The following is a 27,508-nucleotide window of genomic DNA, read 5'->3' on the forward strand; positions in this document are numbered from 1 at the left end:
GCCAAAATATGGGAAGTTCGAACCGATGTTCAATCTGCTTCGCCTAATTGTAAGCACGTGCTACGAATAAGTGATTATTCAAGGCGAACAAACCGAATTTGCCTCAGATAGGACTCGTAGGGCTGGTTTAAAGCGCTGCATCCTCCGATATTGATAGCAGCGAGAGGAGGACTTGTGTCTGGTCGGAGCGTCTTCGGAACAACACTATCGTCGAGAGCCAACGCATCTGCCCTCGCAAAGTCACCGAAGGCCCGGTTAGGATCAAACCAAATTTTAATTAAACACAGCGAATAAAACTAATTATATAATTACACAACTAATTCCGCAGAAAGCTTTCAGGCTGGTTACACGACACACGGTCGGAAGAGTAGCGCGACGGCTCCAGCCTCTTGCCGTGTTGGCTTCCGAAGGCTTCTCGGTGGTTTCGGTATCGGTGGGTTTCTTGTGGTTGCATTTGGTTGTTGCAAAGAGCAATACCCTTCCCGGCGGCTTGGCGTTGGCAGCGAACTGACGCACACCACCAGCCTCGGGGGCTGCAACTCGCTCGGACTGATACAGGTGGTTCTTGAGATGGTACTTAGAGCGCGTTCGAAGTAAGCAACGAAGCTTCCTTCGCTGCTTCACAAACCTCAGGCAGCGGTTAAAAAGCGGCAACTCCGACGGCCGGCGGATCGAAGGGTAATCCGCAGTGAAGATGTTTAACACGCATAATGTTGGGATAGTTGATTCAATAACAATGTGAAACACACACACACGCGCGCCTCCGCCCTAAGGCACCGTCGAATGTAGCGCGGCGTGGCATAGCTGGCTAATTTGCTGACTGGCGATAAGGAGCATAAAGATGTGGGACCATGAGCGTGAAATGTGAATAAAGTGCAGTACAACGGTTGGATAGTTTCCCAACGTTTCTTCTCCGAACCGGGACCAGCGGTCGACGCGTGGCGTGTACAACATTAAGCAGATTGCTTTCGAAGGACTTTATGGAATTATCATCTACATTGCAGTGACATGATAGGTAGCGGAAGTTGAAGCATGTAAAAACGGAATTGAACATCACCCAATTTATAACACGACGCTTTAACGGAATGGACATTTTACAAAACGAGCAACATAAATCCAACACAACCTTTGACAAACATTCGTAAAAGAACACTGCTAAAATGAGAAATGTTAGCAATAAATACTTGTTCCATTGTATATAATTTTAGTTATGCTATAAGTTTTTAAAGGGCGTGCCAAAAGTATGTTCAAAGTAATAAACCCGATTGCGAGAAAGTACAACAAATAATGGCTAGGGTTCATATTTTTAAAGGTGAAAGATGATGAAAAGCTGCTCAATGTTATGGAATATAATACGAATGTTTCTAGTACCATATAAAAAATAAATATTCAAAATAAGTTAATTTGTACTAAAATAACCAAAATCATTTTAAGGCAATTCATTTTCACATTAAAATAAAATTTGAAGTAAAATTCCAAGCAATTTTGGTATTTAATAAAAACTAAAAACGCAATTAAAAATATAATATTAGTATTCATTTTTATGTTTATGATAGAACCTAGACAGTGAGAATATGGGATAAAAATCCCTATCAATATTTTTTGTTTTCTTTACTGTCTTAACTTGAGTAACTATAAAAAATATGTAAGTCATTAACGAAAAGGTTTAAAAAAAATAATTTGGTTAGAAAATAATTACTAAAAATATATTGGAGAAGAAAAATTCGACATCCTCTAATAAAAAAAAGCACGTATAAAAAGACAGGAATCAATGACGATAATAACAGGAATTCATAATAAATGATTTACCTAAACAATCTTTCATATACCTTTGAAGTGGAATATCTTTAAAAAATTTACAACAATTCAGTTTATTACGTTGAGTACAATTTCAACAACGATATCAATATCTTAAGCTTGTTTTTTTCTAATTGAACTAAAATAACATTGCCCATTAAACCTTAGTATGCATCATAAGACAATATGATAAGCAGTATGAAAAGAACTGTAATATTTTATTATCAAAACATTATCAATTTTTAAGAAAACAATAACTACTCTTGTTTACTCACTTCCGGACACATCCAACAGGGCAAACGAATGAGAGATTCCAACTAACGCCAATATAAATATTTTGCGCCATAAATCCATTATGCTTGTGCAATCCATTGACCTTAGGGGCTGCGCATAACACTGAATCACGTTGTTGTTGCACTTGACGTTCTTCACATTTCTTACTATAGCGGATTTGGTTTCCGTAAATAGTTTAATGTTACGTTAACCAAGTAACAATTTGCATACATCATCACCGATCGTTGACTGTTTGTTGATTACCGCAGTGACTTCACTTCGCACTTCAATCAGCGCCGACTATCCGGAGCCTAGCCGTTCAACCACGAGCGTAAACATAAACTGCCCAAGAAGTAACGAACCGTTCGAACGTGTGGCCTTCTGTCTAAGAACTACGCGCCCGCCAAGATGCGGTTTTCCCTAGCTGCGACTCTCTGGGACCGAGCAGGCGAAGGCCACGCTTCGTTGTCAGGACGCGAATCGAAGTCTCCGGTGGTTCGTGCTTCGACACGCTGACGCTCGGTTCAATCGCGTATCCTTCGGCACACCGGGCCGCGACTCGGGCCCTCCTCGGCGGCAGGACTCCGAGCACAGACCAGATGCTTCGTGCCGCGCCGGTTGCGTGTTTGGCAAAATTTGTCCTCACACTCCATCATCGCGGCGGCTTCGTTACCCTGCCGACCGACCGAGCCGTGAGTCGTGTGTTTTACTGGCGAAGGTACCCGGCGGCAGCAAGGACATGGAATCCGGATGACGAAACGCACCGAAGGGAATCAAACCATAATCACAGCTTTTGACACCCGGCCGGAAACGACGGTGGTGACTAGGGTAATCGTGCCACAAACTTATCGACAACTGGTCCGAGTCCGAGTCGGTCGGCAACGACTGTTCGTCCCTGTTACACATTCTGCACCATACCGACCAGGAGATCCTACGGGCTCTATGGAGAAAGACAGAGAAAGAGCCATTGTAAGCATTCTTCGAATTTGTCGGGAAACTCTTTACCTGGCCCAAAGCCGCATAGAATCGCATGCGGCGCCAAAGTGAGGCATTTTGTGTCGTTTATGATGTTTCGCATGTTTACACTGCTCACGGGGCGAGATTCCCGCCAGTGCCACTGGGTGGTGGTTTGATTGTCGGCATCCTTGCAAAACGACCGAACCTTGGTGCCTTACGACACACGAATTGTCGTAAGTGGAAGATATCCCCGCGCAGGACGCGGAATAAAGAATGCGGAAAATACAAATCAATTGTTACCACTCGGTCGAGGGACTGTCGGTCGGTCACATTTATGTTGCTTTTTTGTCCTTCGCCAGGAGGCGAAAGCGGAGGTTTGTACTTGAGAGACAAAACCATCCTTCTGCTGTGGTTTTCTATCGGCACAGACACGTTTAATGCTCAATAGGTAGACGCTCGAGCAACATTGCCAGTGGCTCATATTCTACCGTTTGTTTCCTTTTTTCTTAAAAAGCATGTTTTGCTGGTATAAATCACACCGTTTTTACTTTTCAAGAAACGAGTGATGCTTTCTGGTTTCTTGCTTTTCGTTTTATCATTTCTGATTGACGCGAAACTCATGTAGGATTTTTATGGGAGTTCTTTTGAAAAACAAATTATATATTCGATAAAAATATGAAGCAGCATTAAGCTGAGCTGTGCAATGCAAATTAAAAATTTTTGATTATGATCATTGTTTTCTGTTATATTGTCAATATTTTTATATAAAAAAAATCCTCGCCATCTTAAGCAAATAAAGAACGATTATAACTTTTCATAAGCGTATCAACCGTACGACAGCTATAACCGTACGACAATTGTACGGTACACCTTGTAATTTTGCCACAATGGCCATTTTACAAGGACACAAAACGAAAAAGAAACAAATAAAGCACTTCAGAAAATTAAAACACACTCTTAGAAAGTACACAAAAACGTAAAGACAAGCATTTTCCGTCTTTCATCGTTAACCGAGGCAGGTGCGACGTTGCTACTGCAAGACAGTACCATCTAGCCAGATAGCCAGATATGAGCCAGGCCACAGCAGCAGGGCTTCGTTTTTTTCGCCCCCCCCCCACTTATTTAGATTTCCATCCGCGGACACGGACGGTCTTTCGGGGAAATAAATGCTGCAGTCGGCAGAAGCCGAAATAAACGAGCCCAACGAAGGAACGTCGAAAACTTGACCGTTCCGACGATTTGGTAACAATTATCACCTAATTAACGGTGGTAAGCGAATCGGAAAGTAGCGCGAAAGTAAATCAGCCGCGCGCCTCGCGCCGGCCGCCGTTTGCGGAAATGAGGAAGGAAAAGTTGCTGATCAGGATAATTTAGATTTTACCAAGAAAATAGAAAGTGTTGCAGCATTTAGAAGCAATATGATTGCTTTTTACGCTGTGTTGGTAAAATTTCATCGTACGGTTCTAATGGTGTCATTAAAGACAGGTTACTAACGTCACGCGCCATACTTGTTTTCAACACGTTTAATTTCAAGCTACATACAAAAACGACAGTGATATTTTGAATCTACTCAAGTAAATGAATATTATTTTTATTATTATCAGAACGGACAAAGCCGTGTTAAACACCAACTTAAAGTTTTGCACTCAAGTTGATGCCCTGTCAGGGTTCGAATTGGCATCTTTCGCATAGCAATCGATGAATCGATGCAGCGCAGATGTATGATTTACGTTCTGTTCCCAAATCTGTTGATCCCGTCTATTCATTGTTCATAAAGAACTTAGTGGTTTGCCGAACAATCCTGTCTTCCAAATACTTCAGCGCTCTTGCTATAAAGGTTAGCCCTAAAGGACCGCAATGAAGAGCTTTATAGCAAACCAAAAGCTTTTGAAACCATAAAGCTATCGCGTGGCTTTTCCGAACGTGAAAGCACAAAGTATGCGGCAGTGAGTACTGTCGCTATGAAACACCAGGCGGCTCCACCGGAAGTTCTGTACAAGGCGGCTCCATCGGAGCGATCGGGTCGCCCCCATTACAGTGTTACTACCGAGGAAACCAATTGAAACGTTTCTAGTAAATCTTAAATTTCTGCTTGGTCTATTTTTAGTAAGACCACAGCCAATTCGTATCGTCGAGTCAGCATTGTTACTCTCTCGTTTCGAACAGGAAACACGTTCGAAAATAATTATTTAACTGAAAAATGATGAAAGCATGGCTATACTCCATAAAAAGTGATGAAAATAAGTTCATGTTAAACGCAATAGGTGCAGTAATCGTAAGATGTTGAAGCGAGTCCCCAATTTTACAATCAGAACGGATTCCCGAGCTCGTTACGCCACTTCCTAGCCAGTGAGAGCTATTCGAAAATCTACCATTGTACTCAAAATCGAACGGCCAAACTGATCAGGACTGCCGGTCTCCCGGGACAGGGGACTGGATAATTAGAAGCGTCCAATCATGAGCCAGCATTGTCCTTCGCTCCGGGGGACGTGTCTTTATTCTTGCTTCCAATCAAACCCTATTCGGAGTGAAACACCAACGCTCCAGTTACACACACACACACACCCAGCCCCCTTCAGAACGGGTTGCGATTGTCAACTATTTTTGCTGAAATACCGCTCGTTCTCGTCAGCTCCGGGGACGCCTCGATGAAGATAACACATTTCGGCACGATTTTGACGCATCCGGCACCGGAGGAGAATTTGGCCGTTCCCGGTAGTATTACAGCGACCGTAGCGTAGCGTTCGTCGTGGCTCACTTGAATATGCCGGCCATTGAAGTGGCAGGACCCGAAAGGGCTACGGCCGGAGCCAGAAGCAGGACGCATAGTCACAGGACACACTGGAGGACTTATTAATAACAACACAACCGTCCCGGCGTTGACAGCGACGACAGCTGCAGTTTATGTGCGTTCTTTATGCATTCGTAATTCGGCCGAAGCAGCATATTTTCGGATGCAATCGAACGGACGAAGTGTTATGATGTTGACAATGTGGAGGTTTTGCGATTACGGATTTGTGCTAAGAGTGCACAAGGAATGTGCTTTCTTATGAAGCCATACAGCAGTTGCAGTTGCTACTCCCGTGCTGGGAACTCGGATACGGTACGCCAATCGCTTTACGGGTGAACCGTTGTTTGGTTCGAACCGTCCATAGCATAAATGGATTTTTTTAAATAGTTCACAGCCTTTACAGGTCTTATCTAATGTTAAGCTGTTCTGCAGTCATAATAGTATTTTTCAACGTATGTACTACTAAAGCTCGGCCACCATCGAGTGGCGCGAGCTGCCGAAGGATAAATCATCTTTCCGAACGGCGATATGCCGTGACACGATCACAATCTATGCTGAAGATGGAACCGTTAGATGAACTCTCGCCACCCGCTGCTAAATGCTGCTAAACACTGCCTCATGCTGGCTCATGCTTTACCGCTGCTGCACTCGACAAACATGCATTTCTTGTAGTGTCTGTTTACGGAGCAACACGACACGGAACAACTCCCATCCCAGCCGGCACCATTCGAAGGTCCGCGTTTGGGGTGCGTTCTGGCACTCCTTCGTCCAGAACCAGTCTGCAAACCAGGTCCGTTTCTGTCAAAGTGCCCAGGTTCGGGTTGGCCGGGTGCCGGTTTGTGTGCCATGCCTCGGAACGGAGTCACCGGATGGCAGCACCGTTATCTATCACTCGCCACTCGGTTGCAGTTGCATGTCGCGCAGGAGAACCGGGTTCCTTCACCGTCGTCACCGGGAGACCGTGTTCTCGGTGCCCTTCAGGCTCGGTTGCACTCGAAAGCACGTGGCCCGTACTTCCGATCGTGCGGTGCAGATACAGTGCCGATGCAAATTGCATCGAATATCTATAAATTTGCATTTGATTATGAAATCTATTTCTCTCGCATTTCTAATTCGTTGTGGGGTGCCAGATGTGGCGAAAGGACTGGACCGATAGACTGCTGGACTGGATAAGCCCCTCCAGCGGAACGAATAAACGGTGAACCGAGGAACGGCAGATTAGCAACAGCGAGCATAGGTGAGCTGCAGGAGGTTTCGTTGTGCTCTTTTAATCCGCTCGAAGGATACGCGGCGCTCACCTTGGTCCGTGCCCGTCAAAACACACCCGAATCTCGGTGCTCGGCCGGCCAATGGCTGCAACATGCTCGATAATGGTTGAACACTGGCGAAAAGCCGCCGTTTTCGGGCCGATTCTTGGGCCGACGGACCGCATAAGAAACGCACTCGAGTGTGGGCCGCGCATCCGCTAAGGACGAAATTTATGTCGCTTTAAACAACCGTGACAAGCACAGAACATGGCCGACATGGGTTGTTTGCTGGCACCATTTGCAGCACCGGGCAGTGGCACTTCTGGCGTCCCGGGGTTCCGATGGCCACGACGGGCACGCCCGGCCGACGCCAAACGGTCACACGGTGGCAGCGTGACTTATGTTCAAAGGAGCCTGTAAATGATGGCAGCATATGCCCCGGCACGTGCTCGAGAGAGAGAGTATCGCCCCTGTATCGAACGTCGCGGCCGGCGCAGCGAAATTAATGAAATTCTGCAACATAAAACTCACCCCGCCATTATCGAGTGGTTCGCGCCCGGGCTAATGGAGAGTGAAATAAGCGTAATCCCCGAGACTGCGCGGGGCCATACACGAGCACCAGCCTCGTTGATGGTGAGTTATGGAAATTTTCAGCCCAAACTTCGGGGCCAACGCCGTGCTGTGGGCGAGAACTATTTCGAGTGTTTTGCGGTGCGAGAGCAGCAGTGCGTTTTGGGAATTGGTCAGCCGGCCGGCTAATCCATTCTGGTCCGATACGGCGTTACGCACTGGTTGAGAGATTTCGTGCAATGCAAACTGAATGATATGAGACAGTTAAATGCCTGTTGTAGATATCATATAAATTGTTAATTAATTTGTGAATGACTTAACTGTTCATTAGGAAACTATTTTTACGAAAATTTTTATTTTGTGATCTATGTGAATCGGACCTATGGAACAATCAATTTCTAACATAAATTAACATCATATTTTAATGTATTTCAATTTTAATATACCTTACCCGTCATGGTTTTGTACAAGAAAATATGCTAATTGTGACTTTACAAACTCTGAAAAAATGACAAAACATTGTCATTGTCATTGTCAAAACGTTTAGCTATGTTAATTGTGATAGATAAATTGATTTATAGACATTTTCATACAAAAAGACACTTAATTGTTTATACTTTTTCGGTCACAATTTTTACATAGGTACACTTTCATCTGTATACATTTTCCACGTGCACTATTTTTGGATTTATTATAAATATTTGTTTCCTGTTTGACATCGTTTGCGTACAGAAACCGTGTCACTTGTAGTTGGTACATTGGTTTCGTATGGTTTTTGCTTTAAAGTTTGAAATTCCAAGTGTTCTGAAAGTATTTCTGTTAGATATTTTCCGTTGTAGTATTTTACAGTCTCCAGCTATTTCGCTCTAAATCTAGAATATCCGACTAAATCTAGAATATTGAAAAATATCCAAATGTTTGATCTGTTACATCAAGTTCAATTTAACTACAAAACGGTACAGTTTCAGGTGATTTCTTAGCAGCATAATAATTGATTTTGACGTGTTTATAGTTTATTTGTTTTAAGTACCAGGGGTGTTCGTTGAGAATGAGACTGTTAAAAAGATGGCTGTACCTGTCGATTGGGACTTCCCAGTTTAGCGGTTCATTCATCATTACCTTATGTTGACATCAGGTAAATGATTTCAGGTCGGAAAAAAAATTATTTCGGTTTGCAACCCATTATTTAAAGGGTTAAAGTATGTCAACTTTTGTGCCTGAAAATGACGTTTTGCGGGGATTATTATTTTTCTGCACCTCTTGAAGAAATCTGCTTCGGAATCGCACCAAATGCTTGTCGGGACTTGTGTTTGGAAGATCGCAGTGCTTTAAGTGGTTTAAAAAATTCCAAAATGGCGATTTTGACTTTACAAAAAAAAGCGTCCAAGGACTTCAAAAAACGGCCTTTTTGAAGGGACAGAAAGGTGTGGTGTTTCACAAGCTCGTAAAACCTGATGAAAACGTTAATTCCGGTCGCTACTGACAACAAATGATCAATTTGAACCATGCATTGATCGAAAACGACCAAAAAGCCGTTCCTGTATTCTGGAATGGAGGCGCCTGGTCGCCCGTGGCCTGAGGCTTCCATGTCCCCAAAAAACAAAACTGTTTCAGGATACTATCAAATCACTTGGATGGGAGCTGCTATCCCTCCCCGCGTTATTCACCAGACTTGGTTCTTTCCGAATATCATTCATTTTCATCGATGGGACTCGTATTGGCTGAGCAGCCCTTCGTTTTTCTACGAGGAAGTCGAAATTGGATGACTAATTAGTTTACTTAAAAAGACGAAGAATTCTTTCGTCTGGGAAGCCATGATTTAGCAGAGAGATAGAAGAAATGTATAGCTAGCCATGGCACATACTTTGAATAAAATAGAAAATCGCATTAAAATTTTATAAACATTTTGTGTGTGTTATAAACAGTCTCATTCTCAACGAACACCCCTGGTATAAGTACTTTCTTATAAAAACGACTCAGTTCGTTCTTCTAAGATTAAAAAAATAGATAAGATAATTTTTTTTTTCTTATTTGGTTTGCTGTTATTAACGGAATGCGTGCCCCGATTGGATTTTTACGTACAACAACGTTGAGAAATGTGCTATGCTGTCTTTTTTCAGTTTGCAAGTTCTGCAAGTTCTCTGGAAGTTCCCTCTACTTTGCGCGTATTGTTCCAAGCAATGAAGTATTTTTAATGCCAAAGGGATATTTGTAAAAAAAATGATCGGTTGTTACAGTTCTAACCTTCACAGCATACGGTTCAAAAAGTTTTATTACAACAAATTCGTTGATGGGGTTGATGTATTTCTAGCCTCGTTTTTTCCTAGGTCGGAAAACCATTTACTGCATACTTTGTCTCTATATCAGACGACAGTCAAAACGTTGGGCCATATTATTAACATTAAGTTCATAAAATATATTTATTTTCTACGCATAGTTATCGAAAGTTATGACATCACTCTGGAAAGCAATTGTTACATGTGCTGCGAACTATGAATTGCACTTGTATAGGGTGGTCAAATAAGCGTGCTCTTTTTCATTTGGCTATAAAACAAAAACGGCTTAATATTTTTCGATGCTTGAACATTTATTTGAAAGGTTGATTTAAAAACTAGCTCTGTTAAGTTCTTGAGCAGAGAATTTATGTGGTTTCCATTTCATTAGATTAAATATTTTCTAAATTTTTAACCTCTTCTAACCTTTAAACATTGCTCCATAAATAGTTAAGCACCAAATCTAACCCGTAAGGTATGTTGTAAAATGTTGTTTCATAAACGAGGTTGCTGACGATAAACTTTACAGTGTCCTATCGATCGTTCTTTGGCCAGCATATTGATGAGTGAGCCGGGGAAAGAAAACTAACCAAGTCCTAACGGATAACTTTTTAACAATGCGCTCACCTGGTTAGTGGTGGTGCTCCTGAAGCGAATTTTCACAGTGACAACCACCAGAATGAATTAACTAATGCCTGGCCATACTAACAAGTTCGAAACCTGGTCCCCTATAGCACACACCACATTACGTTCACTCCATTCCAATCAGCTTTAGAATCGCAAAAAGGGCAAAAAAGAAAATGGAATAAAGATAACCACAAACACCTGGTATGCGCAAGTAGTGCCAAACTAGGTTTGTGTTGCAATTTGGACGTAGCCCAGGGGGTACTTTCGTATATAGCGAAGTTTTTTTTCTATTTCATCCAAAATTGAAGGGAGCATAATTGAACATAGGATTTTTTTTGCTTTTAAAAACCAAGGTTTATCACATTTTTATTAACCTTTTTCGTTCCTCTTTACGTCGCAAGTTGCTCTGGCGACTGCATGCTTCCGTGGCAGAGATACAGTAGTTACAGAAGAAGCAAAAAGAAAGAAGCGGCAGGAGCATAGAAAGTGTAACAAATTGAATTTATTAGTCGATCTCACACTGCGCTCCGTCATGGCACCGGCAGATTTCGATCGCAATGCAACACCGTGAAATACTGGGTGCCACTCCGGGTCTTAGCCGAGGAGTTTTAAAGCTTATGAAATATGTAAATAGCCGCTGACACGACTAAACGATCCATCGTCTCGGCGAATCGCAGCAACATCCGGCAATCGAGCGGTCGCGGGATTCGCGGTGTTGGTTTGCTGGAAGCCCAAGACATAGAACCGGTTCGATGGCCTTGGCAGAGTGCAGAAATCTCGTCCTGTGTTTGCCCCCTTGGTTGACGAAACGGAAATGAAATCGTGTTGACGGGTTGAGGTGATGGTCCACACTCGACATGAGATTTAAATTGAATGAAACACCGGCGACGGAGCATCACCTTGCCGTTGCCCGGGCCAAAGTAAATCGCGTGCTCTTTCGAGCGTCGTTGTGGCGACATTTTCCGCCCATCCTGCTGGTCCCGGTAACACGTGACGATCAGCACACGTGGTTTGAGGCGCCGGGGTTGGATGTTGGAAGCTGCAACTTAACAGATCGTCGAACCGATGGGGACGTCGCCGGCGGAATGTGGCTTCGTTTCTAACGAGCTTAAATAAAGACATAAATTATGCAAATGGAAAGAGTGCATTTTTACGCTCGAAATCGTTAGCAGCGGTGGGACGGAGAAGAAAGTGGGGATGGCGCACACATGGCCGATGACAACGCTGGTGTTTGAGCCCTTTTCTTTTGGTCCTCCGGATTACTGATTGGATCACTATTGAGATTCTGAGGCGTTAGGAGGGCTGCGTATCGTTAATTACAGTTTCTTTAAGAAATTAAGAGGTTTAAATACTAGGTCTATGCAGCGAAAACTAGACTGTTTTTAACGGACTGTGGTTAAACACACAAAAAAAATTTATAATTTTATTTTTGCAATTTTCTATTTTATTCGAAGTATGTGCCATCGCTAGCTATACATTTGTCCTCTCTCACTGCTAAATCATGGATTCCCAAACGAAAGAATTCTTCGTCTTTTCAAGTAAACTAATTAGTCATTCCATTTCGACTTCCTCGTAGAAAAACGAAGGGCTGCTCAGCCAATACGTGTCCCATCGATGAAAAAGAATGATATTCGGAAAGAACCAAGTCTTGTGAATAACGCGGGGAGGGATAGCAGCTCCCATCCAAGTGATTTGATAGCATCCTCAAACAGTTTGGCCTATTGGGGACATTTGCGGCTCAGGCCTCTGGTCACTGGGCGCCCCCATTTTTTTTGATAAGAAAAACGGCTTTTTGGTCGTTTCTCGATCAATCGATGGGTTTCAAACCGAAATCATTTTTGTTTCGACCTGAAATCATTTACCTGATGTCAAAACAAGGTAATGATGAATGAACCGCTAAAGTGGGAAGTCCCAATCGACAGGTAGCCATCTTTTTAACAGTCTGGTTTTCGCTGCATAGACCTAGTAGATTAAATCATTTATTTAACCGCAATAATTATCGTCATGTTTCTCGTAGATTTTCTACGGCTTCTTGGATAGTGTATCTCGCTTAACAGTTTGTAAATGTTTGTACAGAAAAAACTAACGAACTTGACCGCAATAGCCGGCAAGACATTTTGTTAACATAAGTAGCAATCAGGAATCGTCAAGAATAATCCCATGAATCTGATTGAAATATTATTGGCGACCTATTTGTAGACACTTGATAAAGCAATAAAATCTCAAACTTGTCACATTTAGAATGAGAATTGTTAAAATTGTTTCGGGAAAAATATTAACCGGGTTTTTTCTGTAATTTTTTGGTTTATTTGTTATTGAAAGTAATAATGTTTTCTTTTCACCTTCTAAAAACAGCGCTGTTTTCAATACATCTGATTCCTTCAAACTAGTTTTATAATTGCGAAACTTCAATTTGTTTCTTACGTCGCGTGAAAGTTTAAATTATCATTATGCTTTTTCCAAAAGTTCTACAAATTCGAAGAACTCGTAGGGTTCAATGCTTCATAATATATTAACTGAAAGTATTATTCACAGCATGTAGCAGCATACAGAAAAACATACCCTCGCTGTCCATAATGATACGCAATTCCATTTCGACAGAAAATGTATCTTATTTTCCATGCCAGTAATCTCGTTAATGCATTTCACATGTTTTACGTGCTGTACGCAAACTGCATTCTTCGTAACAGGGTGCTCTTCTCCCATCATCTTAAGGCCATAGCTGGAGCGTCCCTTTTTCTTCTACATCCTGAAGTGTTCAAAATTTGATTTCCACGAATCACGACCACGTAACTGACATGGGTGGGTACCTTGAATGCATCAGTCCCCATGGTTTACGACCAGCACCGACCAGACCAGACATGGGTGCGTAAAATGTATACTGTTTGCAGAAAGATTTTATTGACTTCAGAAGCGACTTGTCCGGCAAACAAGAAGTAGAGCGTTCACAAGCTTATCCCACAGCCTTTCCAGCTTGTCATCGGTAAACTTCCGATGCTCCCATGGGCCGCCTGAACTTCAGTTCATCGCCTGCCGAACGAAGTGCTGAAGTTGTGTGCGCATACCTTCTTGATTCCCGTGCCAGGGAGCGCTACTGGCTACCGGTTCCTCGGCCGGCAAGGAAGCCTCTCTGTGTTAAAAATGCAACTAACGAAATTCAATTTCATTACTCACTCATTTCATGCCACTCTTGTAGACCCCGACTCTAAATGTATTCTGAAGGCCCCGATGGTAAATCTGAACACCTTGGGATCACAAATACTACGTAGCCCCTGTCAGCACTGTGCTGCTGTCCGACGTCTGCAGCTTCCATCATCAGCTGTTTGTACGATCCGTTGGCCGCTTTACATCTTGGTTATGAAATATGCATCCATTACCGTGACCCCAGCAACCTACGTCACGCCTCCCTTCGCACCAGATCGTTAGCTTCTCGTTTAGACCGATTGGTGGCTCGGACCGGAAGTCTTTATCGGCTGCGTCACCCAGAACCGGAACTCGCCCTGGTTAGTCCCAAGCTACAAACGTATCCGGACGGTCCAAAAACCGAAGTGGAATGATGTGTTAAGTGTGCAACTGTGGAACTCTTACGACTCCGCAAATAGTGATAACGGCATTCCAGGCCCACTTCAACTATCAGGCAGCTATTTTTGACGGGGGGTCTGGCGTGCTCACAGATGTTGGCCATGTCGCCAATCAGTTGGGCGATTGTGGCCACGCGTGCACTAGGGAGCCGAGTTCAGTCACAATTGCGTTTTTGAGGTTGTGTGTTTTCGAACCACAAACACTCCTTGTGAAAGAATGATGAGGAGTGAGAGAGGGTTAAGTCCCTCGGTGTGCCAGGGCGCCAAAAGTCATTCGTATCTTGCTCAGCGGGTTGCTACTCACTTTCTCTTTCTCTCTGTGGTCAGAGTGCGTTGGTTACTTGTGTTCATAATTTCTATGGCCTGTAATCTTGGCCGAGAGGTGATCGATGCTCGTTTCGCAAACAATGGTTATGCCCTGCTACCAGGCCAGCTACAGTCTTTTGCGACCGGAGCCTCAATAAGGCTCCGGTTGCCGGTTCGGAAATCGTAGCCAGGAAAGGTCCTGTTAGAGAGGGTCTTCCGAGGAAAAGGGTGCCCGGGACATGGAACTGGCAGCTATGGTCCGTTTCACACGTTTCATCAGCATCTCCAGACCCGGGAGGGGGACAAAACTTACTAACTATGAAGTCGAGCGCTGGCAGCGACGTCGTTGAAAAGCGCCTTCGGCAGTACGTTGTCGGCTGGAGGAACGGACTTACGTGATGATTTTTAGATTTTCTGACAAGCGAAAAGCTGCCACGTTTGTTAGTGAACCAACGCTTGACGCTCCAGTCGGAACAGTTTCGCTGGAAGTACGATGAGGTTTCATCATTCCCAGCTTGGTTCAACCAACAAGATACGCCTGCAGTCGGCGTTTGGGCCTGTTTGACGGCAAAAACGGTATCGGACGCCTGGCCAATTCAAATGGTTCTTTTCTGTTCTGGCGTTGTAAAACTGAGAAAATGCCTGGAGAAAATGTTTCAGTAATGAAGTGAATCTCTTCACTTGACCATCTTGAGCTTGAGCTTGAGATAGAACATTTTCTCCGAATTCTTGACCCCATCGATCTGAGGAGTTAAGCTGCAATCCGAATTGTGATCAAAGTCCCAAATCTTCGGACTTGGTTGATGGCGAAGCTACCTCAAAGGCGACAGCTCAAAGGATTATCGCTTACAGTGGGACGGTTAGTCGCAAAGCCTGGAGCATGAGGTCGAACAAAAACACTTTCATTTCAAGAGCCTGTTCTGCGTGCTCGTCATCTATGAGGTTTTGTTGATTTATTGCTTATTCCGGTTCGAAGGATCGATCGTCTCAGGGAAGCATCACATCATTGTCCACTGGTCCGTGTCCTAGCTTGCTCGCGAGAGCATCCAGGCGTGCGTGAGTGCGAACCACAACAATAAACAGTGACTGTTCATGTGAACGAAGCTTTTATTTATTTTCTTCGGAATGTTTGATCAAATCATAACCCATCATATGTTATGGAGGTCCGTTGGCCTGCACTAAGGCGTAGATTTGATTTTAATTTCGGTACGTATGCAGGGACATTTAAATTGTAAAGTGGGTTACTACTTCTGAGCAAGAATTCTCTCTTGTTGTTGCGATCAAGATATAGTGAAATAACGGAGCAGCTCCTGGAGCATCAAGGACAAAATCTTTAAATAATCTTTAATTTAGTTCGAAAAGCATCGATCAGCACTGTACTTAAAGCTGACAGATTCTCTTTTACTAAGGCTATTTATTTAGCTGCGATAGGTCAGCTGGGTATGTGAATGACTGAAATTATATCATGAATGTTGAAGAGGCCAAGGCCAGCGCAAGCCACGAATTCTATCCAGCAATGCAAAGGGGCTCCGCTATCAGCATGCGACCCAAGCCCGATTCGAAACCTTAGAGTCAAGTCATACATCGGGTTACATTGAAAACCTTATGGCCAGCGCGAAGTAGCGGCTAACATGATAATGAAGTTGCCTAAAAATCATCCATCGTCCCAAAAAGGAACACATGACTTACATAACATCCGGTCATAAGAACGTCTTGCTCTCGGAACATGTAATCAGCTAGCGACTTTGCCACACCGCCCATAGAGCCAAAAGGGTACAGGCGATAAAAACTCAAGATGCAGGCGCAACAAAACAGTGTGACAACGAGTTGGCAAGTAACGGCCAAAAGAGTTGGTTGGGGTTGATAAGGCATTGATTCACCGTGTGCTGGCAACATAGATGATACATCTCAAATTTCGGACCAAATAAGAGCAATTGAATCTGAAGCATACGTTATCACTGGAATAGAGTTTGTTGGTATGCGTGAGCCGCGGAATCGGCATCTGACTATAAATAAGAAAGGAGAAATAAAGCCGTGGTCGAATAGTTGGAGATTGATCATTGTGAAGACGAACGTCGAAGAGTAAAGGTCTTTTATTCTCGAAGTACTCCAGTCCGCCTGGAGCAACATCGGCTCCAGGCGGGATTCTAATCAGTCCAAGTCAAAGGTGACAGTGTAACGCCATTTCGGCCTAGACCGGAAAAATCGAGTATCGGCGCGAGTTAGCAACGCTCACATCTTGTCCCAACGACCAGCCACACAAGATACACGGGTAGACAAGATAATTGCCATAGAACATTCGTTGAGGGAAAACCAGCACATTAACGACACGCCTGGACTACAGAACATCCGTTAGGGGTACACCGGCAAGCAGATCATTCAAGAAGATCCTTCGTTAAGGGTACACCGGCACAACAAGCACATTACTGTACATCGAGCAGGACCTCCGCTAGAGGTACACCGGCAACAAGCAGATCACATTAGCGTACATCCAGCAGGACCTCCGTCATAACCGACCACCAGCCATAACCGACCATAATAAGCAGATCGTCCCAGCAAAACCCATTATCCCAAAAACACATTACCCAGCCTTCAAATGTCTCAGACTAGAAAAGCAGAAGATAGGGTAACCGTAAGATAAATTAGGTAGAAATAAGAAAGTATATAAGATCCTGTAGAGATAGAAATAAATCAGTCTTGTACTTATGTTTGAAACGTTCAGACGTTGTATTTGATTCGAGTTTTCCGCTAACCGGGAGTAGGAAACTCTAACTCGCGCTTAAACCGGTAAACCGGCGCAGTTGAGAAAACAAGATCATAGTGTGTCAACGTGCTTTATTAAGTTCAACTGATATACGCATGAAAACCCAAGGTAGGGCTGTTCAACGTAATAAAATAAATAATGTTTGGTACTATTTTGGCCTACTAATTCAGTTAATACTCCTTCTAAACCTTTCCAATTTAATCTTTCTTTCAATACAATCAATACTTTTGAATAATACTTTCTTTGTATTATGTTTAGGTTTTGGCAAGACAGTGAGATCGATTACATCACTTGGTCTAAGGCCACTCGAGCATCGCAGTTGGTCGGATCAGATCGTATTCGCATTTAAGATCTTGACTTCCCTTACCGACAAGCCGACATTCCATGCTGAATTTGACGGTTTTGCTTTAAAGGAACGGGAACGAAGAATAAATAAAAAATAAAGAAGATGGAAGATTCTATCAAGTTCTCGGATCACTTCATTATTGATTAAAATACTAATGTGAGAATGGTGACGGAATTTTCACTAGGTCGACAGTACGAAGTTGTAGTAGAATTGTTACCGGGCGGTAGGCAGGTGACAGCTAGCGGAAGCGCACGAGGCGCAGCGAGGAGTTGCATGACGGCGGTCAATTTAGTAGGACGTGTTTTCCATACCACCCAACTACATTCAATTAAGTTTAGTTATATTAGCAATCCACCCAATCTCAATCTTACACTAATATCAGAAAATTTTATGATATCATTGCTGCGCGAAGCATAACTGACTTCGAACGTGTAACCGAACGTAGTTCTTGAATTCTGAATGAAAATATGCTCCCAAGAAACTGGCTTATAGAGACCTTATCGACTAGCCCTTTTGTTTCGTTATCTTGTTTTTGTAAACTTTCAGGAAATCCCATCCCGTGCCCGGATCTCTACATTCCCTTTACAACACTTACCGCGTTCTATCATCGGCAACATCGCCTCGGTTCTGCATCCCGCCGAAAGCCCGGCACGCCGGTGACTAGCATCCGGTCGCAACATTACTCACGCGCAAGACACTTCACGGAAGATAAATTCGTCCACGTAGCCTCCCCACGACGTGGCTCCACGGCGGGGAGAGAGAAAGAGAGAGCTTGTGATCCGCTGGGCCGCTGATAAGGAGGACGAGCCGAGAAATAATAAAATATCATATAAAATAAATATATAGCACTTCACACCAGCTGCTCTCGTTCATATATTTATGGGGCGGCTCAGGGCCACCGAGGGCACCAAGACTCTGCTTCTTGGGCCCAAAATTTTAGAACCCAAAAGGTAGCCGAGGCGAACCGACCTTCTGGGACCTGTTTTGTGCTCCATTTCGCCCCCGACCCCGCCGCATTTCGACTGTCGCAAATGTCTCAACTCCTTCCGGCGGAAAGGGTTCACCGCTCACCGTAAGGTGCGAGCGCTGCGCTCAAGGCGCCGCACTAGGATTAACCGGGGTCGTCTTCGTCGTGGGACTCCAAATGACTCCTGGCCCGGTGGCCTCTTCCTATTAGGATTCATTTTCTGCCCGCCCGGCTGGTGGTACAAAATATTTCAGCCAGTGGAACAAAAAACCCTAGCGCATAGCGGAAGTGCCCCGCACCCTCGCAAGACGTGTGCCCCCCGAAACGTGTGGCACCCGGTGATCATTTAGGAAAAGACGCCACGCTCGCTGGCCGGGAAAACGCATCGAACCATCGTCGCAATCATCCGTCGCCCGGTGTTGTGGTGAAGCGAAAACGAGCTGCGCGATCTGGACGGGTGGTTAATTTTGCCCCCCCCCCCCCCCCCCGGACCAGGATGGGACGGGGCTGGGCGGCGGACACTATTCCGGGCAGGACCCGGGCATAAGAGAACTATAATCGTCACGTAATTTAACGTCAAACTGCTGCACAATTTATGATCTATTTTGTCCACCCGGTCGCACCACCGCCATTGGAACACGGCGAGGACTACGAGCACGTCAGAAGGGGAGGGTTCCGGGGACATCCGGGAGGGGAAACTGTCCTTCGTCCTACCCGAAAAAAAAAACGGATGATAACGTTTAGAAACCTCCACCAGGCGTGAGGATAACGTGTGTGTGTGTGAGAGAGAGAAGGGACCAAAAAACCGGCAGAGACAAGGGTCGTCATGGGTCCTGAAAGCGATTGGAACTATCCGCACGGATAGTGTTATATTTTTTAGTTGAGTCGAAGCCAACCGACGGTCCCACCGTGTCGAGGAGCCGGAGGAGGTCGCTAGGAGGTGGTGCGCCATAAAATACGTTAAAGCCAACGGCACGTCAACTGGTAAGTGTGTGTGTGTCGGGGGGGTAAAGGTCGTAAGGATACCGGCAGCCGCAGCTGCTAACCGTCTGCAGAAATGGGTTTGAAATGTTTAAGCGACCGACGCCCGCGACATCGACGAGGCGGGCACGAGGGTGGCGGGACTCCCAGTTCCAACTATCGCCATGCCCCGCACCTCTAGCTGCTGCCAGCTGCGGCGGCTGGCAACGGAAACGAGGTTTGATTTTTATCGAATTATAATGTGAGAAATATTGTAGAGGAAAAACGACGTCGTTACAGTGACGCCGTCGCCGCCGCCGCCTTCGTCGTGTGACTGCCACCTTCGCGTGTCCTTCGCCCGTGTCGCTCCGCGTTTGGCCAACATTCGGAATACGAATGTTACACACTCCTCGCTCCGAGGCATCCGAGTGGATTGGTTTTTGAAGCAGCTTGTCGAACGGATTTCATTGCCAAACGAACGTTTTATGGAAACTATTTGAAGACGTCGTCGCAGAGACCAAAAGTCGGATAAAACAATTTATGGTCCCCAATCGACGGTATCGTCAAGTTCTTTGTCTTTGAAGGCCCGGTGAACACACGTCTTTCCGAAGGGGCCTTTACTGGCTAAATTTGTTTAAAAAAGTTGTTTGACTTCAGAAAATGCGAATCTAATAACCGAACCCAATGCGGTAACGATAAATAAACGCATACTTTTAATGGTTCCCATCGTTTGGTGGCACGTTGGCTATCTTTTTCGCAAATTCAATTTATCTACCTGGCGAATCACCAAAAGGGCCGCCATCACCCCGAAAGCCCCTTTCTCGGACATAAAAATCGAAAGGATATTGAAATAAAAATTTATATGACGAAACAGCCCGGCACGGGTGGAAACGGTGAAAAGTGACGAAAAACGAAATGTCTTGAAGCGGGTTAAAGGAGAACACGGTCACAGCAGTCTGACGCCTCGGTCGGTCGAAACAGCTGTTGGGGATAGGATTTTGATTCAATTTAACGGCAGATATTATGCGCACTATTTCAACGGGCTCGCTGTGGAATTTGGCATTTGTTTCGATGGCATTCCATGAGAGGATGCCTTTTGGGGCGAAAGCTTCGCCGAAGGAAAGCGTTCGAAGGATACTGTGGGGACCACGCGGTCGACAGTGCGTTGCGGTGTGTTTGTAAATACTCGAAACGGGTTCGTGTCACGTTTGGCCCATTTGTGCTAATGAAGTGCCCATTAAGCCGCCAATTACCATCCCCAGCACTGGTTGTAATCCTTTCCAAGTGGCCACCCGCTAGGTGATCCGTTTGCTTTCGTTGATCAATCGGTGGCGGTGAAACTGTACGCGAAATTGATAGCTGGAAATCTGCATTCCAATGGATTCGGCAAGATGTTTGTTGCGAACTGTGGTCTTGAAGTGTACAAACAAAGTTACGGTGAGGCGAGAATCCGCCAACTACCTTGGCGCGACGAAATAGCTCGTAGCTCCAGTCGAGGCTGTAGCCTGGCAATTAAGAACAATAATAACCATGATCAAATGGAGTAGATTGGTTTGATTGGTCACACCAATTACACGGTTGGTGTGTTAGCTAATGCTTCGGTTTGGCACAGGAGCTAGCTTATTTGTTGTTAGTGCTTCGCCCCTTCGCCATCATGCCGTTCGCAACTGCATTGATATTGAAAAATATCGACGGTAAAACATTTCTTCACAGTTTATGTTTTAAAGGATTTATAGGTTTACTCGGTGTATGCGTCAAAAATCGGGAACTTAAAAAGATAGCTGTACCAGGCGATTGGAACTTCCCAGCTTTGCTGTTCATTCTTCTTTACCTTGTGTTGATATCAGGTAAATGATTTAAGGTAAATAAAAATTATTTCAGTGTGCAACCCATCATTGAAAGGATTAAACTACGTCAACTTTTGTACCTGATAATGACGTTTTCCGGGGATTATTATTTTTCTGCTCGTCTTGAAAAAAACTGCTTCGGAATCGCATAAAATGCTTGTCGGGACTTGTGTTTGGAAGATCGCAGTGCTTTAAGTGGTTTAAAAAAATTACAAATGGCGATTTTGACTTTACAAAAAAGAAGCGTCCAAGAACTTCGAAAAACGGTTTTTCTGATGGGACAGAAAGGTGTTGTGTTTCACAAGCTCCTAAAACCTGATGAAAACGTTAATTCCGATCGCTACTGACAACAAATGATCAATTTGAACCATGCATTGATCGAAAAACGACCCAAATACAATTCTAGACTTTTTCAATGGAGGCGCCTAGTCCCTCATGGCCAGGCGCTTACAAGTCTCAAAAAGCAAAACAGTTTCAGGAAACTATCAAATCGAATCGAATGACTAATTAGTCTAATTAAACTAATCACTTTTTTTGTGTTAAAAATCCCGATTGTTTACGTATACATGTGTAGCGAAAATAATACTGTTTGAGCGTTGCGAAATTGTAGCTGTTACCTGTTCGGATCTTTATTTGCGACTGACTCTTAATTTCTCTTCGTCATGCGCCTTCCTACCAATACAATCTTAATTCTACTCGCTACCGGTCTACTAATCCTAATTCAATACTTAACATGCCGCCCCCCGTGGAAAGTTTCCTTTCTACTTCTGTTCGTCTGTAAGATACGCATATCCCTAATTGTTTTCCTGTTGGACCGGCAAGATACATATCTTGGATATAGCTCGCCGATACACTCCTTCCTTTGTACGAACCTCTACGACACGTATATTGCCATCATTGCCTTCAAATATTCGGGTGATTCTCCCAATGGCCCATTTCAAAGGTGGAAGATTATCCTCCTTGAGCAGCACCAACGTTCCGACCTCAATATTACCTCTCTGTCTCGTCCATTTCGTTCGAGGATGAAGTCCAGATAGGTAGTCTGTTTTCCATTGTTTCCAGATTCGACGCACAAACTCCTGGATTTTCTGAAACCGATCCAGACGATTGAGATTGACGTTTTCATATGACGGTTCAGGCGTGGCCACAAGGCTGCGGTGAATGAGGAAATGTCCCGGTGTAAGAGCTTCCAAATCTTCAGGGTCTGTGGATAACTGCGTAAGTGGACGGGAATTCAAACAGGCCTCGATTTGAATTAACAAGGTCTCGAGGTCTTCCTTTAGTAGAATGGCTACTCCAATTGTACATTTGAGATGCTTTTTTAAACTCTTTATGGCCGCTTCCCATAGTCCTCCAAAGTTTGGTGAGCGTGGGGGTATGAATTTGAATTCGATTCCTTCGTTGGTACAATGATTTGTAATGGCATCTTGCGATTGCTGTGTTCTGAGAAGTTCATACAGCTCCCTTAGCTCGCGCGCCGCTCCTCGAAAGTTTTTGGCATTGTCGCATTCTATCAATGCTGGTTTTCCTCGTCTAGCCACGAAGCGCTTGAGGGCTGCAAGAAAAGCCTGGGTCGATAAATCAGCTACCATCTCAACGTGCACTGCCTTCGTTACGAGACATATGAAAACTGCTACGTAGCCTTTGATCGGTGTAGCCTTGCGAGGTGCGAAACGATACCAGAATGGCCCACATAAATCGACACCAGTATTCAAGAATGGATAGGTTGGTGTGACCCTTTCTGGCGGTAGGTCTCCCATCAGCTGTTCCATACACGTGGGTTTGGTTTTGTAGCACTTAACACAGCTATGAACTATCCTTCGAGCTAGGTTGCGTCCCCTAAGTGGCCAGAATTTTTCCCGAACTAGTGCGAGAAGCAGTTGGGGGCCTGCGTGCAGAAATTGACGATGGTATGCATTCATGATGAGTAGGGTGAGAGGATGGTTGGGGTCCAATATAATTGGATGTTTGCGAGTATCCGAAACTGGTGCGTTCCGAAGTCTACCTCCGATACATATAATGCCATCCACTAGTATGGGCGCAAGCGCTTTCATCTTCGAGGTTATCTTAACTTGACCATCTTTCAGACTAACCTTTTCTTCTCCAAATGTTTCCGATTGTGCTAACCGAACCAGTATCTTTGTGGCGTGCTGTAGCTCTGAGAGTTTCAGGAATCCCTTTCGTCGTTGGTCTCGGTTCGTTCCTTGACTATTGTAACGGAAACGCAGAATATACGCTACTAATCGCACTAAGGCTGGATACGACGATCGAAGCATGAACACAGGGTTTGTGCCCTTTGAGTTAACAGCAGCTACTATGACCCTTTCTTCCAATTCTTCCGCCGTGAATCTTGCATTTGGGATTGACGTTCGCGATGCCCATTGAGTTTGCTCACTCAGCCATTTGGGCCCATGCCACCACATCTCGTTATTCTTTAGTTCGCTAGGTGACATACCTCTGGATATGATATCCGCCGGGTTTTCATCTCCGGACACATGATGCCACGGAATCTTATCGGTAATGTGTTGGATTTCCGACACCCTGTTTGCCACAAAGGGTTTCCATTGGGAAGGATTACCAGCGATCCAGTGCAGCACAATTGTCGAATCTACCCAGAATACAGCCTTCATTTCACGTTGGATGCTTAGCTTTACCTTCTGCCACAGATGGCATAGTAATAAGGCTCCTGAGAGCTCTAGTCTTGGTAATGTTACTCTCCTTTGCCTTTTGCCGTTTTCTATGGGTGCAACCCTTGACTTTGCGCATAGTAGCTCCACTGAGACTCGTCTGTCTGCGGTAATAGTGCGTATATATATACAGGCACCGTATGCCTTTTCGGATGCGTCACTAAAGCCATGCGCTTCTACGATATCCGCTACTTCCATAAGTACTCGACGTGGTACTGCGATATCCTTTACCTCTATCACGCCTTGCTTAAACTGCATCCATTTCTCTCGTAGCTTCTCCTCTAGTGGTTCATCCCAAGTGACACCTCGTTCCCAAAGAACTTGCAAGAAACATTTTGCGATTATGATGATTGGACCAATCAGTCCCAACGGATCGTACAAGCGAGCTGCATCTGATACCACGGTTCGTTTAGTGGTTTGATCATCGTTGTTCCAATTGGGGATACTGAATGTAAGTATGTCTTGCGCAGGCGTCCATTTCAGTCCAAGTGCTTTAATCGACTTATTGGGATCCATCAACAGTTCGGAGCCCATTTCCCGAAGGTCGGGCGGAAGGGTATTCAGTATCTGCGCCGAATTAGATGCCCACTTTCTTAGATTGAACCCTGCCGAATGCAGTAATCCAGATAATTCTTTGCACAGAATTGTTCCTTGATTTACGGTTTCCACACCGCTAATCAAATCATCCATATAAAAGTCTGATGACAAAATCTTAGAAGCTACCGGATGCGATAGACTGGCTTTGTTGGCCAGAGCTTGAAGACATTTCGTCGCTAGGTACGGAGCAGATGCAGTTCCGTATGTCACTGTCTTAAGTTGAAATGTCTGAATTCCACTTGCTTCATCTCCCCAAAGAATGCGTTGGAGAGGGCGGTCCGCTTCTCTTATCCAAATCTGTCTGTACATTTTCTCGATATCCGCCGTCAACGCGTATCTTGGGAAGCGAAAACGCATTATGATGCTGATTAAGTCGTCTTGAATGACAGGGCCAACTAATAAAGTCTCGTTTAACGAAACTCCCGAATCTGTCGCACAAGAGGCATCAAAAACAACCCTTAGCTTGGTCGTAAGGCTGTCCGGCTTGATAATGCAATGATGTGGCATATAATACGTAGGCGATTCGTGTATAGGCTCGATGCCGATTTCCTCCATATGGCCTAGCCTTAGGTATTCATCTAAAAATTCCTGATATTGCGTTTTCAAATCAGGGTTGGCTTTCAGCCGACGATTCAGCGAATGGAGTCTTCGTTTCGCTATCTCGACCGAGCCTCCTAACCTTTTTATCCCTTCCTCATCTTTTGGCAACGCTACTACAAACTTGCCATCTGATCCGCGCGAAGTTGTACTTTCGAAAATCGATTCGCATTGAGATTCTTCGGGGGAAAATACGTTCGAGGACTGACACGCTTCAAGTTCCCAAAATTTACAAAGTTGTTGGTCTAATGACTCTGCTAAGCACGTAATACTAACCAGGCTTCCTGGTACGCAACTTCTTTCTACTAAAGCCTTTCCGGATACTACCCAACCCATTAGCGTTTGTTGTAACATCAAGGTACTATCTCCCGAACGACGTTTGAGCAAACCGTCTAGCAATATCTCGTTGTACACCTCCCTTCCGAGAAGCATATCGATTGCTCCAACCTCTCCACATGTCGGGTCGGCCAGCTTGATGTTCGGTGGTAATTTCCAATGCTGCTTATCGATCTTAGCGGCCGGCAGGTTCCACATTATCTCCGGCAGTATGTGCAACCTTAAAGGAAGTTGAACGTTAGTACAATGGGACTGAATCACTACATTTACCGAATGTGATGAGCTCTGATTGGTTTTTCCGACTGCTCCGATCGAAAGGTGATCCCGTTGCCTTTGTGCTCGTAGTCCTTGCACTACTCGTTCGGTGATGAGATTCACTTGGGCACCACCATCCAGTAACGCTCGTGCTATCATTTTGTTGCCATTTGAGGACATGACAGTCACTAGCACAGTTGGCAGCAATACAGTGGTTGGCGGCTCTGGGTGCTGTTCAGCGGGTGAAAGCATCACGTTGTTGGCCGGTTCGATGGATGGTGCCACCGACGAACTTGTCCCAACGTTCGAAGATGGAGGCTGTACACTCGGCGATCTCGTCTCGACGTTCGCTGATGGAATCTGATCACTCGGCGATCTGTGTAGCATCGTGTGGTGCTTCATCCTACACACACGACACGTACTGGAACTGCACTCCTTCACGCGGTGGTCTGTCGCCAAGCAATTTATACACAATCCTTTTGCCTTCACCATCTCGTACCGTTGATTCACGGTTAGGTTTCGGAAATCGGTACACTTAAAGACGGAGTGTGTTTCCGAATTGCACAACGAGCACTTTTTCTGTTGAACGTTCACTGCCGCACACGTTGGCTTCCATTTTTGTTTGTTGTGTGCGTGAGATGGGACTTCCTTTGAAACCATCCGGGGCAACGCTTGCAAAACCAACGCGTGCTCCCTTAAAAACTTCACTATTTCATTATAGCCCGGTACTTCGGTGCTACGATGATAACTTTCCCATTCCTTCCGGGTACTGGGATCCAGTTTTGCACTTAGCATATGAGCGAGCAGAACGCTCCAGCCCTCTGTAGAAATTTCCATTTTTTCCACCATTTTGAGGATTCCCTCGAAACTGTCTATCATGCTGGTGAGCGTATCGTAACTCTCCTGCTTTGCCGATGGGATGGCGAAGAGCTCATCCAGATAACGCCGCACCAACACCTTCTTGTTTTCGTAACGGCTTCGTAATAATGTCCACGCCACACTATAATTTGCCGCTGTCGTCTCCACCGCGTCGATCAGTTGCGCGGCTTCCTTCGACACTACGCGTTTCAAATACATCAATTTATCTATATCGGATAAATTTGGATGCCCGTCTATCATGCTGCAAAATGCGTCCCGGAACGTGGGCCACGTTTCCCAAGAGCCGTCGAACTTGGGAAGAGGAATCTCCGGTAACCTCACTTTCGATTTCGGGGTCACTTCACTTCGCACCTGCGGTTCGGTGCTACACGCACACAGAACCGCTTCGCGCCTTTTCAACGCGACCGATATTTCGACGCGCAGACTGTCGAACGCTTCGTACTGTGCCTCGACCTGCTCCCATTGTCCCGCATCCACTGTCTCTAATAACGACGCGTGCTTGCTATCGTATGCCGTCGCGATGGTGTGTAACTGATCGCTCCACTCTTTCACGTACGATTCGTCCGCATCCGTGTCGGATCGAATCGCCCTGCTCAGCGACTCCAACTTACGCATTAAATGCGCTTGGAGACGATTTGCTGCAGTCTCCATTGCGAATTGCGTTGTCTCAATCGGACTCGATGCGGCTTGCATCCCGGTGAACTCGGTTGTTTCCGGGTTTGACATGTTCCACTAGCTAAACTTAAAACAGGCACAACACTACCAGTAGTGCTCAAAGTATCCGGTTCGAAGGACCAATTTTTATGTAGCGAAAATAATACTGTTTGAGCGTTGCGAAATTGTAGCTGTTA

At 44.9% G+C, this 27,508-nt stretch overlaps 1 protein-coding gene across 1 annotated transcript in view; it reads right to left on the minus strand.

Moving 5' to 3' along the window:
* The window catches only part of LOC128274455 (lysosomal alpha-mannosidase-like), a 55,120-nt gene that overhangs the window by 25,655 nt on the left and 1,957 nt on the right, over positions 1 to 27,508 (minus strand). The window lies entirely within an intron of this gene.

This window comes from Anopheles cruzii, chromosome 3 (genome assembly GCF_943734635.1).
Source record: "Anopheles cruzii chromosome 3, idAnoCruzAS_RS32_06, whole genome shotgun sequence".
Taxonomy (NCBI): Eukaryota; Metazoa; Arthropoda; class Insecta; order Diptera; family Culicidae; genus Anopheles; species Anopheles cruzii.